Here is a 16,429-nt window from a genome sequence, read left to right on the forward strand (position 1 = left end):
AATTTGGGAATGGTTTAACCTCGTCCGTGGCCCCTCTAATTTTTTAATACTTTCATTTTGGTCACAAAATCAGGTTTTTCTGCATTTTAATTTAGTTCTCGCATTTTATTTATTTTTATTTTAGTCTCATTCATGTTTATATGTAGTTTAGGTAAAATAACATATTTAGTCCTTGTTATTTTACTAATTTATATTTTAATGTCTTATTAGTATTTATGGTTAAATTATATTAATAGTACCTAGATTTTATGTTATTTCGAATTATAGCCATAAAGTTTTATTATTTTACATTTTAATCATAATTTTAAATTTATTTTTATATAAACCTGGTTTATATTATTTTATGCAATAAATCCTAAAATATATCCTTAACTTATTAGGAATGTAATTTGAATGATTCGTTGGTATAAAATAATATCTTTAATGTGTTTTTAAGGGATTATAAATCAAATTAAATATGGATTTGTTAATTTATTGTAAAGACATTAATTAATAAACAAATGTACCAATTTTGGGCGTTGTGGGGGTGTAATCTTTCCCTATACGTAACTGACTCCCGAACTTATTTTTTGGTAAAAAAAACCCTTTTTGTGTTATTTTAATATTATTCTTAGGAATTATTATTAAAATAACATAATATTTTGGTGACCAATCACACCTCGTTAAATGATTAGTGGTGACTCTTCAAATTAGTGTTTTATCTTATGTAAGAAGATAAACACTTATATTTTCTTGAGACAGCTACACTTATATGTACGCTTTGTTTTTTTCGTCGGGCAAATAACGTCTCGATAGCTTGGCGACTCTGCTCAGGTTTTTTTAGAGAGTTAAGCCACCAGTTTATTAATTAATTGTCTTTGCAATAAAATTATAAATTTGTTTTAATTTTGTTTTAATCCCTTGATTATTTTAATAACCATTTTCTGTATAAATAGTTGTATTAACTTGTTTTTTTATGTTTACAGATTTAATTATGGGTCTTTAGAATAAATTAGTATGGTGTACATTGTTTATTTTTTTATGCTTTTCCTCACACTCTGTGCACTGTGTTTCAAGACATGAGCTAAAACCCCGCTCTTATCCTATTTAGCTTGAATGAGAAACTACTCCCTCGTGTGGTTTTCACCTCCGTATGAGATAGGGGACTATTCTTTGAGCTCACACCTTATGTTCCTTGTGTGGTTTTCACCTCTGTATGGACATAAGAAAGTGTGTTCCTTCGAATTGAACTCAAATTGAAACTCTGTAATAGACCAGGATTGAGGGCTTGGCAGTCCAAGGGGTACCAAAAAAGGACAATTCGATGACCCTTTTCACCTTAGAGCCATAACTCAGCATATAGTAAACCTAGAACTTGAGTCTAAACGGAGCTTAACCCAAATGAGTATCGTAAGGTTAGCATACAAGGAAAAGCATGTTGATTCTTTTAATTTACTTAGTATTACTTTATTTTCATAATAAATGCATGTGAACTAGAAATCATACGGTTAGGTTTATTTTTCCAAACAAAGCATGAAATTAGAAAGCATGAGGTTATGATATATATATGGACACCATGATAGAAATGATCTTTTCTTTCCTTTAATTGGTACTAATCATTTTTTTTCTGTAAATACATTTTATTTTATTTTAACTTGTTTATATTAATTTCTTGCATTGCATAACATGAAATAATCAGAGGTGTTCGAGAGTGGTCATCAAAATCAAAGGTTTTCATTATGGATAAAGGGTTTCATGATCAAGTGAAATGTGATGCAGTCAAGGAATAGTATCTTGAGGAAGATCTCAAAAAAATGGAAAGCTATATACCCAAAGTTCCTGTTAGATTGATACCAAAAGCATTTTACGGTAAGAGTATCAATAGAAGCATTCAGAAGGAATGAAGTTTTTATGAAGCTCAAACACATTTTTGGAAGAATGAAAGCAAGAAATTGAGCACAGAGGTTGAAGCCATGCGTAACTATTTTTAAAGAATCATTCAAGCCTTTAAAAATGTTGGTTTAGGAAATACCCAGGAGAATGGACAACATAGATCATTAAACTAAAAAATGATTCTGAGCAATGGAGAAAGAATGGAAAGATACATGAAGATCGAGCAAGGAAATTCTCTTATGATTTACAGGTTGAAGAAGAAATGTGCAATACAACCATCATCAATTTGGGAAAATGTCAAGCTGAAAATCAAATGTTAAGTAAGGTCATAACCAACATGAAAGCCTCATATCAGTTCCGCCAGTATGAGATTGATGCTGAATTAAAAGCCATTATAGCTAAGAACAACACCTTGATGAAGATAGTAGAGGATTATAGAGATCTTGTACAAGAACTTCTTGAACACAAATACTCTCTTATAAATGAAAATAAGCAACATTGTCTATAACTCCGAGAGATGACATGTAAGGTTCAAGAAAAAGACGATGTCATAAAGGAAGTTGCTTTCCAAGAAAATAATGTGTCCCACAAGGTGTAGACTTAGCTGGCTTTACAAGGAAATTGAAGCAGATTGACAACTCAACTCTTGAGCATGAATGGAAATTAACTTGGCTTTTTAAGGAGATAGAGAAGTTAGGAGTGAGAGCTACCCCTTATATGTAAAGTTTTGTTTGATGTATCATAACTTTTGTGTTCAATGAAAGTTGTTTTAAGATGATCACTCTTGCATAACACCTTTTTCATACATGCATTTGTATTGCATAATTTGTATTTTTATTTTTCGCATTTACATTCATGTTTTGTATAACATGTTAACATGTGTCTATCATGAAAACATGGGAGTAATCTATGAAGGATTTTATAAAATCAATTTTGGAAGAAAATTCAAGTAATTCGGGGCAGATTACCAAAAGATTGAAAGCAATGAATGGAATATTAGCACGAGTTAGAAGGATTAAAAGAATCCAAGAGCAACTTGTAGAGACTTAATGAGAAATGTTTAATGAAACAAGAAAGTTCCAAGTTGAGTCCAAGGAACATATGTCCAAGCTGATGAGTATGATGGTCACTATACTATATGGGGAGAAAACATTAGAAGACCCTATTGAGCAAGAAAAGATGAAAACCTTGGGTAAGAATTGAATGCTAGTGATGCGCAGTTAATGCAATGATAACAAATGACCAAGAACCTGTTGGGGAACTTATAAATCCAATTCAACTCCAAAAATCGGGTATGATCTTAGAAAATGCGATATAAATCAAGTTGGAGAAAGTAAAAATTAAGGGTGAAGCCTCTAACATGAAAATTAAACTTGATTCAAAGAAGAGAAGCATGAAAGAAGATCAAATGCCATTGAAGAAGGCTATAGAAGAAAAAAAAGAAAAAAAAAGAGGGCATATCTCATTCCAATTCCAATCTCATATTCAGACTTGTTACCTTTCTCTTTGAAAGTGGTCTTGTAACACTCATTCCTCCTAGTACTTATTTGCGACCAGATTGCAAGATGTCAAAAATTCATGCAATTATCATTTTGAAGATTTTAGTCATTCTACGAAAAATTGTATAATTTTGAGATTAAAGGTTCAAAACCTCATCTCAGAAGGGTTGTTATGTTTTTAATATGGGAAACGTAAGCTCCTCAGAAGCTCAAAATTGGTCGAGGAAGAGAGATCTTCAAATCATTATCTCTCTCATTATGTTGGTCAAGAGTCAAACATTCAAAGCAAACATTTTGGTCATCAGTCATAAGGACTTCAAGATAGTAATAACAATTGCAAAGAGACAATAAGGTCAAAAGAGCTTCTACCCAATTTTTCTTCAGTTTCATGCAGCAAGTTATATCCCAAGTTACTCTAATCTCATCTTATTGCTCCATGTTTAGCTAAACCTTTGTTTCCCCTATACCCGAGTTGGTATAATTAGAAAGTATCTTGTGAATATCATACAGGAACCCGAGGACACTCATTGAGAATTGCGGTAACTTCAAACGACGAGTCCAAGATCTTTTGACTCATGGATTTATAGAAGTGAATGTTAACAATCAATCCATTGTGATCAAACAATTGGAAGTTAACCCCCAAATGAAGTTAATAGGGTCAAAGCAAGCGAAGTTCATACAGCAGAAGATATTGAGAAGAAAAAATGAAAAGCTAAAAAAAGTGAGGAATCTATAGAAGATTTAACTTTTGATACCTCTCTGATGCTAAAGAATAAGAAATAGATGAGAAATGAAGAAGTGAAAGGAAATGTAATTTGAGATTGGCCCATAGGTTTAAGAAGAAATGGGGCAGATACAACCCTGAAGATGCCTCAAACACCTATATCAGATTTTCTAAAAACAATTAAGGCATGGGGTAATTTAAGGAGTCTGGTGAATACTACCCAATCATAGCTGCAATGAGTGTCCAGAACCAGGACAAAACAGTCATCACCAAGGAAAATTGTTCTGGAACTAAATTTGAGCCTGGTTTTCAGTCAGGAAGAAAATGACAATGGGGGGATTTTACCAAGAAACTGCTCAGGAGGAAGCAGAAATTGGTATATCTGAAGGTTTACCCTAAAAGAGTTACCCAAGAAATGATCAAGAAATGGGAGGCAAATGAGGACAAAGATCCTGATCCGATTACACACACATTCTAAGAGTAATGGGGCAGTTAGATAAACAAGTGGAAGTTGTTATTACCACTATAGTACCTTTCATTTTTAACATCTTGTTTGAACATGTTTTTGTTCCTTTCTCCGCCTTTTTGTAATAAATAGATTTGTATTGCTTTTAAGGTTATGAGCATTGAATTAATTTTGCAATCTTGCAGTTCTTTGAATATCAACTGGATTATGATTAGAGTTATACATCTTTGACAAAGTATCAAGATTGAAAATTGGTAAAACAAGGACCTTGACCTTACCTCAGAAGAAATACAGCCAAACAATATATCATCCTCTTACAAATACGAGATAGCCTTCTCCTATTGCAAGAATTAGAAAAAAGGCTTGGTATTTATATATAGGAGCGTATAACATGGGGCATCTTTTGTGTAACATTGCAAAACTGACTAGGTTACTCTTTTATTGATGACGTTTGATGATGAAATCTTTACAAATAGGAAAATCTAGTTTAAGTCAGTTACTTGGAAATTGAACTCTAACGATGAGATTTTCTTACTTCCACCAAACCACATAGACTATAATAGGTTGTTCTTAACAAGCTTAAGAAGTTTGAGTCGTATACCCATGCTATATTATTATATGCAATAAAGCTTGAGTTGTCCCTCTAAAGCAATTGGTTAATCGCCCCGTCTTTATGGATAATATTCAACTAGCTTATTATATTATTCTATGCAATAAAGTTGTCCCTCTAGAGCAATTGGTTAATAGCTCTGGCTTTATGGATAAGTTTCAATTAGCCCAATAAAGGCTAATTGCAATAAAGCTGAATTCAGCTAGCCAAAGTGGCAAAAGATTACTAAATAAGAAGTAGTTGTAAAGATGGACTAAGGGAGTTAAGGAACACTTGTTATAGTCAACTTCACACGTGCACACAGAAATTTCATTTTTAGACTGATATTTTTGTATTGCTTTGGTTAGAGGAGTCTAAATGGAAGATTTTGGAGAACCAAAATAGAGGTATTCTAGAAAGTCTAGTAATTGGCTATACTAGTTGCGTCATTTTGTATGCATCCGGTTAAAATACCAAGTCAAGAAAGTGATGCATGTGGCAATGTTCACAAAGAGTGAGAGATGAGTGACATCTTCAATAGATGAAACCATAAAAAGTAGGAAAGCCAACCTGAAACTAACCTATCAATTTTGATACTAGTCAAAGAGCTATAACTCTGAAACATTAAAGAATTGTTGATTCTTTTGATATTCTTTGAACTCATGCTTATGATTTGATTCTATTGTGAATCTGCAAGGTGCAATATTTTACAAAATTCTTCCATTCTTTGATAAAGAAATGAGGAAAAACATTTTCAAACAAGACAGTCTCAAATAAGAAAGGTTCTTGAAGCAAGTCGATGCCTATTCTACCTCTATTGAAGAAAAAAGAATAAACGATGCTAGAATGATAAAGCATTTCACATTCTTGAAAGCAAGTGGTTCGAGAGACCTAAAAGTCAAAAAATTGGACTTATAACATTCCCTTTGTAACAATCAAACAGACATTGAGAGTAAGCCTTACAATTTAGAATGAAGGCTCACGTCAGCATGAAAATATTGGGACATTTTGAAAGCCCATTTCAATCAGAAATAGAATGTTGGGACATTTTGAAAGCCCATTTCAGACAAAAATGATTCATGTGGGGCATTTTGAAGGCTCATATTAGTAAGAAATAATTTGAACGTTCATATCAGCAAATGTTGTGGCATGCTGAAGGCCCGTATCATCCTTCAAAAGATCATTGTTTTGAGAAAATATTTCCAATGAGAAAGAAAGGTATGAAGAATGAAAATGGTGAAATACTGACAATGGAGCTGACTATATATGATCATTTTCATCATACGGTTGTATTATCCTGGTAATCTCACCTACATTGATGCTAACAAGTTAAGGTATTTCACTTGTATTCCCAATGAGCTTTGTTCTTAAGTGTTCTTGTAACATCATAAAAAATCTCTAAACACCATGCAAAGAGTTCTCTAGTTGAGAAATCTGGGCAGAAGCCACATGAAATGATGAATGTGTTGTCAAATGTTTTACGAACCGGTGATTATGGTATTGAACCAATGTTGTGATCATGTGGTATTCTCAATTATTGATTCAAAATGAAGATTGTATTCTAAAACCTCAAGGTTAGAAGCAAGAAATGATAAAGATTTCTTTCCACGGAAGGAGCATAGAAATTTTAACAACAAGAAACTAGTGGATCCAATTAATGTTTAAACGATAGGTTGTTGTTAAACATCTCAACATGATATGGTATAAATAATCCTTGTTCGAGATTTGATTAGATGTGGAGACATGAAAGGAATTAGGATAAATCATCCTTGAGATGTGTTTCAAGAGTTAAATTAGAACAGACGATGCTCTCCTAATTAATCTCTGCTGAGGTTGACATATTTACATCTACATTCTGCAAAGATAGTAGATTTTACTTTCAAAGATGAAAGTTTTATTGGATTTTTACACAAGTTCAGTCGAAGAAAGCTGGTATTATCAATGACAAAAGGGGACAACTAGGTCATAATTCTGATTGTGACAAAAAGTTCCATAAATGAAACAATTCTTCTGAGACTTTAATATAAATTGAGGCAAAGAAGATACAAAAATGCAAGTTGATCAAATGGCTATTCAGAAATACAAGTTTGTTGCTACACTGATGATTGAAGTAAGCCATGGAAAGAAATGATCAAGTGGAAGAAGATTGAATTCGTCACTTTGGAGTCAAAAGAAGATTGAATTGATACTTTTTTCATAAAAGAAAATGCATTTCATTGATACATTTGATTGCATGTGCATAAATACATTTTTACATGAAGATGCATGAACAAAATACCTTACGAGTATAAGGTAGAATTCAAATCTCAAATGAAGGAATCATGTTAAGAGAGGCAAACATCTAAAGAATAGATGGACGCAATCCGCAGAGGAAGCATTATTTTTTGGGCATGTTACCCAACCAACAAGTTGTTTTGAAAAATGAGAAAACAATTTTCAAAGTTTCTTACTCAGTAAATTATTTCCCACGAATTTGTAAATCCTTAGGGTCATTTGTCAGTCTTTCAAGCATGATGCTTAAATCCTTAGGGTCATCTGTAAGTCTTTTGAGCAAGATGATAAGTCCTTAGGGCTATCCGTAAGATCTCCATGAAAGAGTAGTGGAAGCAAATCAATATCGAATCTGATCTTCACGGAAGAGTAGTGAAACAGATTCTTCTCAAGTCAATCCAGCCTTCACGGAAAAGTAGTAAAGTAAATCATTTCCAGCCTTCACGGAAGAGTAGTGAAGTAAATCATTCTCAGCCTTCAAGGAAGAGTAGTGAAGTAAATCATTTCCAGCCTTCACGGAATATTAGTGAAGTAAATCATTCTCAGCCTTCACGGAAGAGTAGTGAAGTAAATCATTCTTAGCCTTCACAGAAGAGTAGTGAAGTAAATCATTATCAGCCTTCACAAAAGAGTAGTGAAGTTAATCAAATCCCAACCTTCACGAAAGAGTAGTGAAGTAAATCATTCTTAGCCTTCATGAAAGAGTAGTGAAGTAGGAGCAGATCAAAAATGAGATCTCTACGGAAGAGTAGTGGAACGAATTTCCCATCAAAGTATGAAGTCAACTAACCGAAAATTCTTGTCTTTTTGTATTTGCTCTATTCTTGTTAACACAAAAATAAGCAAAGAGGGGCAACTGTCGACAGTCATATTCGTTCATTCTCATTTTATTATATATTATTATTATTATTATTATTATTATTATTACCATTATTATTACTATTATTATTACAAGGCTTGAAGGCCCAGTTACAATAAAACCTGGGACCCAATTCCAACAGATCCAAAATCCAGTTCAGGCCCAAACCCAATCCAAGCCAAAATAATCCAGAAGGCCTGAACTCATCAGCTAGGGTTCCCTTGCTTCTCCAACGCCGCTAGCAACCATCACCGTTGGATCTGGAGAGATCCAACGACCACAGATGATCCAGCAGAAACCATAGGGTTTCATTACACCATAGGGTCTATTCCAGCCATCGCCTCCATGTGCCTCAACCAGTCACTGCCACAAGGCCACCGCCTCAAAGGAATAATCCAGAAGGTGAAGAATAACCGCACAGCTCATCGTCCCTAGGGTGAATCACCATCATAACTCCAGTGACTCACCGAAAATCCATCATTGTAGCCGAGCTTTCGAGCCTTATAAAAGGTTGATCATGAAAAGAAACATAGACAATAAAAAAAGAGGGAGACGACAACCAACAAGGAAATGAAAGGAATACAGATAAACAGAGAGGGATGACGGACAAAAACAGACGGAGAGACAGAGAAACAAAGAAATAACGAGCAACGAGAGAGGAGAGAAGATTTCCCTAACCACTGGAGCCGCCACGCACCATCGAAGACGTTATTACAACCGAGGTAAAAGCTTCGTTTTTGTTTAGATCTAGGGCGATCTAAAGGTTTTTAGGAAAAGTAAGGGTTGGCTCTGAGTTAAGGGAAAACACGAGCATTTTGGTGTATTTGGGTAATTTTTGGCCTTTGTGGATAGTGACCGACGATGGCTGTCGACGCCGGCCGGTGGACGGATTCCCTCCGACAAGGGAATCCTAGAGAGAGGTCAGAGCTTCTCTCTCCAAATAAGAGAAATGACACTTAAGGGCCGATTTTGGGCTATTTAAACCCTTCCCGAACGGCGTCATTTTAAGGAGGGATTATTTGTGTAATTTGGGAATGGTTTAACCCCGTCCGTGGCCCCTCCAATTTTGTAATACTTTCATTTTGGTCACAAAATCAGGTTTTTATGCATTTTAATTTAGTTCTCATATTTTATTTATTTTTATTTTAGTCCCGTTCATGTTTATATATATTTTAGGTAAAATAACATCTTTAGTCCTTATTATTTTAGTAATTTATATTTTAATCTCATATTAGTATTTATGGTTAAATTACATTAATAGTACCTAGATTTTATGTTATTTCGAATTATAGCCATAAAATTTTATTATTTTACAGTTTAATCATAATTTTAAATTTTTTTATATAAACCTTGTTTATATTATTTTATACAATAAATCCTAAAATATCTCCTTAACTTATTAGGAAGGTATTTTGAATGTTTTATTGGTATAAAATAATATCTTTAATGTTTTTTAAGGGACCATAAATCAAATTAAATAAGGATTTGTTAATTTATTACTAAACATTAATTAATAAACAAATGTACCAATTTTGGGCGTTGTGGGGGTGTTAATCCTTCCCCACACGTAACTGACTCCCGAACTCATTTTCTGGTAAGTAGACCCTTATTATTCTTAGGAATTTTTATTAAAATAATATAACATTTTGGTGACCAATCACACCTCATTAAATCATTGGTTGAGACTCTTCAAATTAGTGTTTTATCTTATGCAAGAAGATAAACACTTATAATTTCTCGAGACAGCAACACTTATGCGTACACTTATTTTTTTGCCGAGCAAATAACGTCTTGACGCTTAGAGCTACAGGTTGTGGTTCATAACCAATTCTCTCAGGTTAGTGAATAAAAAAAGCTAAACTAAACTTCTCTTTCTCATTGAATTATTGTGGACACTAATATTTTGCCGCTAAAATCTCAACCAACCTCCACCTATTCTCGGCACAGTCAACAACCATAAGCCAACAAACACAGTGTTTCAGTCCAAACAAAAATGTAAACCGCGCCTAAAAATAGTGTTTTCAAACACTATAAATAAAGGGGAATAACACAAGGAATGGGGCATCAGTTTCGAAAGCAACAAGAAAACGAAATCGAAAAGCAAATGGGCATTTCGGAGAGAAAACAAAAAATATACAAGGGAGATAGAGAATTCGAAACTAAAAAAAACACAAAAGAACAAGTGATTACCTTGCTCTCAACTGGAACCGTGGCTGCCGTTGCTTCACCGGACCAAAAAATAATTACGATCTTCAAAGGTAATATCTTGTTTTTCTAAATATGGTAGCATGAGAGAGTTCTAGAACTCTCTCTATTTTTTTCGGGCAAATGAAACGAATGTGGTGGGTTTCAAAGTAATCCTTAAATTGGGATTATATCCTAGCTACAATACGGTGTAGTTTGGTTGAGGAATCTGCGCATAAAGGAAAAAGGGAAAATATCACGCTTGGTCCATTCCTTTTATGGGTAATTACACATGTTTTTTTTTATTTTGGGTGGGGAAAATCACAATTTAAACCCCTTATCCTTGTAACATTGTCCTTTGGTCATTGAATAATATATCATTTTCATTTTGTGATTTAAATATTGTTTGCATGCACTTTGGTCACTGTATTTAAAGTTTTAATGTTTCAATATTTGTATTTTAATCCTGTTTTACTTATTTTAATTTGTGTTAATGTTTAATTTTGGCCATGAAATTTGTAGATATTTTATATTAGTCACTATTTGTTATTTGGTTTAATTGATATTTGATCCTTTTATTTTTTTGTTATCCATTTTTTTCTTTTCTTTTTTTAAAAAACATTTTTTATTACTTTTAAAATTTAGCATTTTTTGTTATTTATTTTTATTTTTTATTCTATTTAATATTTTACATTATTTATTTATTTATTTATTTTATTTATCTTTATTTATCTATTTTATTATTATTATTTTTTTCTTTTTATTACTTCTTTTTCATAATTATTTTATTATCCCTTTTAATATTTTTTTACTTATTTTATTATTTTTTAAAAAAACGTTTTTAACCCTTTTTCCTCTTATTTGATATTTTTATTATTTTCATTTTTCAATTTAACATTCTTTATGTCTTTTTCAGTAATAATCTCAATCGATCAAAGGTAAGTAATTCGAATCGAATGTTTTAAATTTCAATTTAAATTTTAATTTTCGCACTTGAAGACAACCGACAAATTAATTGATACCAAAAGGGCGGTTCAAGGGTGTTAATCATTCCTTGATTGTAACCGACTCCCGAACCCGACACATTTCTACTGAAACGTAGATCAGGTAAGATGGTGTTCGATCTACCTAAATATCGTTTTAAAATGATCGATGACGACACTAACCCACTCACTTCAAGTCAAAGCCCAATTCCGGGCCGACTCGAAAGACAGTCGCGACAGCTTGGCGACTCTACTTGGGACAGGTAAATGAGTTATGCCAGAATTAATTTTCGGTTATCTTTTTATGCGAAAATAGTAAATTTAAGTTTTAATTTATTTATTCGATTTCAATTATTTATCTTTGATTTTTTTCAAATAAATAAGTTGTACTGACGTTTTTCGGTGATTTCATATTTTTTGAAAAAGTTTACATCTCATGCTCTATACTAGAGCTCTGAATCCTTTTTTAAGTGGGGGTAAAAGCGACGCCTTTGTGAGAATTTATTCTCCGTGCGGGCATAAGGGAATGTATCCTCTCGAGTTTAACTTAGTTCACATGAGCTTGTAATGGGCTTAGGACTAAGGGTCTGGCAAGCCCAAGGGGGCACCAGCAAGGAGAATTTGAGTACCTTTTTAGAACCTAAATCGGAAGACTACAGGGAATTAGAGTCCATCCTGAAACCTCATTTCAAACCCTAGGTTGCTTCGATATTATTTTCTGCTTTCTTTTTTCTGTTCAAAGCATGTGAACTAGAAATTTATGTGGTTAGGACTGATTCAAAATTAACATGTGGGATAGAGATCATGTCCGAGTATGAATAATAAGTATGTGGGGTAGATATCATGTGGGATATGATATTTCATTTTCATTATTGTTTTGATTTACCTCACTAACTCTTTCATTTTAATTTTCATAATTTGCATCATTAAAAAAAGATGTTGATCCACCAAAAACGTGTTGTTAAAAGTAAATAATCTATATTAATAGACAAATGGGTTATAATACAAGAGATGAAGAGCTCAGGAGTCCGACTATGGTCAGAAAATACTCAGAATGGACCGGGATTTACACTGAGCACGCCAAAGGTCAACTATTTAAGCTAGAAAAGGTTGCAGGGAAGATGAGAAAAAGGGTATTGACCTAGAGAGTCCCTTCAAAGACAACAGGCCATTGTTGACAAATCAAAGAAGTAAACAAGTGAGTTTTAGATAATTCCCCTCAATGGAGGCTTCCAAAGGCGCTTTCATTGAAGGCAGACTCAGCAGAACTAGAGATGCAGTCATTCAACAGCTCGTCACCTGCACAGTTTAGCCAGAGGAGTCAGAACGGTTCGAAAGGGTAGTCAACCGATGACAGGAAAGGCTGAAGACGAATCAACCAATCCAAAGTTGTACGGGGTCTATACCTTTAAAATGTTTTTTGTCTCCTAAAACGTAACACTTTTGTCCTCAATAAGGATTATTTATAATAACAGACACATTTTAAGATCAATGCCTTGAACATTGTATGTATTATGCATTTAAACATATTTTGCATTTTGTTATTTTCATTTCTTTACATTCGCATTAACTAACAAAAGAATGTCTCCTGATAAAAAGGAACAAATAGGGGATATACCACCTCAAGCATTTGAGACGCCCCATCCGCATAACACCCGCTCAAAAAAGAAGAAGATGAAAGCCAGAATTGCTCAGATCGAGGGGAACATGTTGATGCTCCAGAGAGAGTTGGAAGACAAGATGAACCAGAGCAGTCAAAGCACTCTGGATACAATCACAAAGAGCCAAGAGTCCTTGGTTGATCAAATTGTGGCCAAGTTATCTGGTCTACATCAAACGAGTGCACCTGGGGTAGGTTCAACGGAAGGGGTAACTATACCACCTACCCCACAAATGGTTGTCTCACCTAGAATCTTACTATAATTTCAAGGGGAATCATCTGCTGTAAAAGAGAAGGCCTCGTCTACTACAAATATTTAGAATGTTGTATCAAACCCTGAGAACAATCTGGGTTATTATCATATACCAGATTTGGACGAAGAGGACAAATCAAAGAAGATGGAAGAGAAAATCAAGCAATTGGAGAACCAAATGAAGGTAGTTAAAGGAGACCATGATTATCATGGAGTCGATACCACGAAACTCAGTCTAGTCCCGGACTTAGTTCTTCCTCCGAAAATTTAAGTCCCCGGAATTCGAGAAGTTTGATGGAAATAACTGCCCATCCGCTCACATTACCATGTTCTGCCGAAAAATGACAGGATATGGAGGAAACGACCAACTCCTGATCACTTCTTCCAGGAGAGTCTGTCAGCTCAGTCATCCTATGGTACAATCAGCAAAGCCAATCCCATATCAAAACTTGGAAAGATTTAGTGAAGTTATTTCTGGAACAATACAAGCATGTCAACGATATGAGGTCAGATCGCGTTATGCTACAAAGTATGAAAAAGAAGCATAATGAGAGTTTCAGGCAATACACACAGAAATGGAGGGATTTGGCTATACAAGTTCATCCGCCCTTGGATGAGAATTAACTCGGAAGCTTTTTGTACATACCCTGAAGGCTCCATACTTCAGACACCTGGTTGCAATTACATCATGAAGTTTTTCAAAAAATGATCGAGTCGGCCATAAAGCAAGGTAAGATTAAAGATGGGGATGATAATAAAAAACCTCTTATGAGGGAGAGGGTGGAGAGATTAACAACATCAACCACGTTAGTAAAGGTATTACAATCTCTACCCTAAATCAACTGCAGGTGTACCGTCATGTACTTCTAAACAAGATTCCAGATAACCCAGAAATGAAAGGGAACATTTCGACCCTATTCCCATGACCTACAAAAGCATTACCAGAAACTTCTTGACACCCACGTAGTGTCACCATATCTGGTGGAACCCATGAAGCCCCCATACCCCAAGTGGTATGATGAGAATGCTCATTGTGAATATCACGACAGTGTCCCAGGGCACACTATTGAGAACTGTTACGCATTCAATAGAATTGTGCAGAAGATGCGTAACCAGAATTGGATCGACTTCAACAACTTGGGGGCATCCAAGTGAGGAAGATCATTTCATCATTTGAGGCATTTTGTTTGAATTTGTTTTTTTTTTCTTCTTAAGTTTTTGTAAGGACATTTAAATAAATTTATGTTACTTTAAAGATGATGAGCAACAAATCAAATTTGCAAACTTGCAATTCTTTAAATATTAACTGAATTAAAAAAAATCTGTAAATGATTCAGAGTTACAGATCTTTGACAAAGTAACACGATTAAAAAGTGATAAAACAAGGACTTTGACCTTACCCCGAAAGATACGCTCGAACACCATATCTTTCTCTTACAATAACTGATATAGCCTTCTCATCTCATAAAAGAATGAAAAGAGGCTTGGTATTTAGATGTGCATAGGTACGGACAACATGGGACATCTTTTGCATATGACATTACTATACTTTTTGTTTAAGACGTTCAATGATGATGATGATCTTTACAAATAGAATAGTCGAGTAGATGAATCCAGTTTATGTCAGTTGCTTGGAAATTGAACTCTAAAGATGAATTTTTTTACTTCAACAAGCACCTAGACTATACGAGGTTCATCTTAACAATCTTAAGAAATTAAATCCGTAAAAGCTGAGCTACTCCACTAAGGCAATTGGTTATAGAGGAAACTCAAAAGCCTGGCTTTATGAATAAATTGCATTCAAACCATGACATTGCTCGGACACTTGGCAACTCGGTGTTTGCTCCACTGCTATTGTTATTATTTTTTGATTATTTTTAAAATTTAGCATTTTTTTGTTATTTATTTTTATTATTTTTTTCTATTTAATATTTTACATTTTTTATTTATTTTTTAATTTTATTTATCTTTATTTATTTTATTATTATTATTATTCTTTTTCTTCTTTTTTATTACTTCTTTTTCATAATCATTTTATTATCTCTTTTAATATTTTTACTTATTTTATTATTTTTTTAAAAAAAAACTTTTTTAACCCCTTTTTTTTCCTTTTATTTGATATTTCTTTATTATTTTCATTTTTCAATTTAACATTATTTTTATCTTTTTAAGTAATAATCTCAATAGATCAAAGGTAAGTAATTCGAATCGAATATTTTAAATTTTAATTTTCATACTTAAAGACAACCTACAAATTAATTGTTAATGAAAGGGCGGTTCAAGGGTGCTAATAATCCTTCCTTGACTGTAACATACTCCCAAACCTGAAACATTTCTGATGAAACGCAGATCAAGTAAGATGGTATTCGATCTACCTAAATATCATTTTAAAATGATCGGTGACGACTCTAACCCACTCATTTCAGGTCACAGCCCAATTTCGGGCCCATCCGAAATACAGTCGCGACACTTATAGTTTTTCCTTTTGTGATTTGCAGTTGAAACGATACTTGAACTCCATGCCAATAGGAATTTCAACTTGGAAATCACAAGCTAAAGAGAACAACAGTTTTACATCAACTTGTACATGTGAAAATAGGTCCGTTTAATTCTAAAAAATATATATTCTATTTTTATTTTTATTTTCTTAGAAAATAAAAATATTAAAAAAATATTTTTGGTTGTAAAATTAGAAAATAACTTTTGAGAAATAAAAATAAGTAACATAAAAAAGAAGTTTTAGTATTTTCATTAAAATTATTTTATAAATTTTAAAAATAGAAAAACACATGATCTTGATCTTTAACTTGTACGAATTTAAATCCTTTTAACAATAATTTTTTACTTAATGGTATCTAAAATCCTCAAATTTTTGTAAAAAAATCAATATGGTCACAAAACTTTTTTACACTCAATTTGGTCATTAAACTAATTTTTTTAATAATTTGATTGTTTAGTATTTTTATATTAAATATATTAAATATTTTAATAATTTTTTATATTTTATATTTTAAATTTAAATATTTTTTTTAGTTTTTCTAAAAAAATTAATTGAGTCCTTAAATTTTC

Source organism: Hibiscus syriacus, unplaced genomic scaffold, assembly GCF_006381635.1.
Source record: "Hibiscus syriacus cultivar Baekdansim isolate YM2019G1 unplaced genomic scaffold, ASM638163v2 tig00110365_pilon, whole genome shotgun sequence".
NCBI classification, from domain to species: Eukaryota; Viridiplantae; Streptophyta; class Magnoliopsida; order Malvales; family Malvaceae; genus Hibiscus; species Hibiscus syriacus.